Source organism: Paramisgurnus dabryanus, chromosome 22 (assembly GCF_030506205.2).
Source record: "Paramisgurnus dabryanus chromosome 22, PD_genome_1.1, whole genome shotgun sequence".
Classification (NCBI taxonomy): Eukaryota; Metazoa; Chordata; class Actinopteri; order Cypriniformes; family Cobitidae; genus Paramisgurnus; species Paramisgurnus dabryanus.
In genome coordinates this window covers 14,910,397-14,913,325 of record NC_133358.1, presented here as the reverse complement: position 1 = coordinate 14,913,325, position 2,929 = coordinate 14,910,397, and positions in this window count along the sequence as shown.

Here is a 2,929-nt window from a genome sequence, read left to right as displayed (position 1 = left end):
CAGCTAAGTGTGTATGTGATTAATGCAAACCACATTCTCAGAAAAAATGCAAAAGAAGGTACAAGATTTGTCAATGGTTCGGTACCATTTCAAAAAGTAAACTTTTTAAAAACGTACACATTGGTATTTTTAAGGTACACACTGGTACCTTAAAGGGTCAACATGATCTCACAAAGTTCCGTGGTATAGTCACGGAATATTTAGCTCATTTATCTGTGTCATTGTCACGGATCTCCGCATTTTTCCGTGTCCATACCACAGACTTTCTTTTCCGTGTCAGTTTCATGGATTGGTTACTCAATTGTTTTTCCTATTTTTAAACAACTTTCGCGTGGGTTTGGGGTTAAATTTGGGGTTTGGATGTCACTTTAACTATTGGTTTATACTATTTTTTCAGATTTTTTAAACAATTGTCGCCTGATGACGTTAGGGTTAAGGGCTCGTTATGGTTGTGCGTAGGTCCTACAACGTAGCCGCGCCGGTGTAGGTTCCGCGTCGGTTTTCATTTATACTTTGCATACATTTATACGTGCAAACACATGCGCAGACCGCTAGTAGGCAGTATCCACACGTGTAACCACAGTAGCAGTGCGACCGTCAAAGAAGAAGAAGGTTGGCAAGTTAACCCACAAACGAAGAAGAAAGAACAACTTGTTGTGTATGATTTGGGAAGACCAGCAATAATGGAAGTAAATAAACAGCGACTTTTGTTGCAGTTTGACTTAAATCACTCTTCAACTTGGCTCATCTTTGATTTCACCGTCGCAAAAGGAAATACCTATGATGCAGTCTTTTTTACCTGACGGGAGGGGTTCTGGTGGTCTGCGTAGAACTGACACGCTGTTAAAAAATTTGCGAGGTGCACGTCAGGCTACGCAGAGCTACGCACAGGCTACGGATAGCCTATGGCGTAGCTACGATGTAGAGTTTACGCACGACTATAAATCGGGCTTTGGAGTTGGGTTTGGATGTCATTTTATGTAACAGAAAGTCTTCTAACCCCAAACCCAAGCGAAAAGGTTAAGAAAATAGGAAAAACTATTGAGTAACCAATACGTGAAACTGACACGGAAAAGTGGTAGGGACACAGAAAAATGCGGAGATCTGTGACAATGACACGGATAAATGAGCAAAATATTCCATGACTATAACACGGAAATTCGTGAGATCAGGTTGTAGAGGTACATACCAGTTCTTCAAAGGTACATATCTGTATATCCAAAATATACCCAATTGGTATGAAATTATACTATATTCTCAATCATTATTACTAATTTTACCAAGCATATAGGGAACATTCTCAGCTGACCAGCATCCCTCTTTGGACCATTCACCCACTTAACTTCATATCGTATGTTGCACTGCTGCCATAATGTATATTTAAAGCTATAGCATATGGTACAAAAACTGCACAGGCTCGTCTCCAAGAATCTCCATCTGCTTAACCGCCAATGTCACGGCTTATTGATTCTGGATGTGTTGGTGATGAACCAGCTGTGATGTTCTTCCAGAATTACAATTTAACCACGATGAGGTTCTGGAGATATGGAGACCAGCTGATACTGAAGTATTCAAAGAACACAGACAACATGGCTCAGAAGAAACGCAGAATGGTTTATTTATCGTTCCTACTCCTTTCAAGCCTTAAAATAAGTGTTTCCTGTAAGATAGGTTTCTGTGTCAGGGGATCATCTCATGTGAATGGAATGAGGCTTTGATGGGCAGATTTTCAACCCGGTAAACACACTTGAGTTTGCAGTTTCTGTGAAAGCTCAACTGTGTGATTTATGCGCCCCTAAATTTTACATTTGTGCAATTTGTCAGACATCAGTCATTGAACTCATGTCATTGGTCAAATAAATATTACAGTGTCTGACCAATCAGTGTTTTCATAGCACCAAAGGAACACAATGCAATGGTTAAACTTTAAAGGGCAATAAACAGAATGAGCAAAGACATACTTGCAAAAGGTGCTTAATAGCACTAAAAATGGTTCACTGGCTTGTAATCATAGGGGAACCATTTTAAGTCCCATATAGCACCCATCTAATACCTGTGTAGCAGCGTTGTAGAACCATATTCTGCTACGTAGAACCATATGTGGTACTATAGTGGTGCTATATCATCCCCGGATGGTTCTTCATAGGTGCTTTATAGGTGCACCTAAAAATGGTTCCCTATGATTATGAGATTTTAGTGCTATTTAGAACCATTTTTTAGAGTGTAGAGTAAAAGAGCACTTTTTAACAAAAAAAAATACACTTCAGCTATAAAGTTGATATAAATCTTAAATAATTTTGAGACAAATTCTTGCCAGAACGTCTCACCAGATTATTTTGCTTATCTCAGATCAACTTTTCGCTCATCAAAGCACTTGTCTTTTGGTTTTGTATAAAAGAACATACATAAACAGAAAATTCTCAGAACATAAAATGTAATAGTCAGCGTTTCATCTTCACGTCCCGATAAAACTGCAGATTCAAAATTAATTAACCAGAACAGATAATGTGCTACGGCTTCTGTCCTGCCATTCAAATGCCAAAGACGGTGTTAATTCATCTGTGACAAAGCAGCACAGACTGACTGTGAGAACTGCGCTGCAAAATCTCTCTAATTGCATTAGGATGTACACAGTAGCTTGCTTTGCAGGGCGGGTGGCAAGGCCAAAGGTCACTGGAAGCTTGTAACACGCCACGCCAAATTACACCCAACAAGAGTAGTAATCAGCCTCTATACCAAGACCAATTAGCAAGCTTACCTCTGATTGACTTTTCACCAGTGTTGACATGGCAACACAAGCCAAGCCTAGCATTTGTTTTGAGAGTCTGTGGCGAAATCGATTGTAATCTGACAATGAACTTCCATTTTATATTTATATCATACGCAAAACCCTCTAAGTGCATCTGACATGTTTTCTTGTAAATTAGCT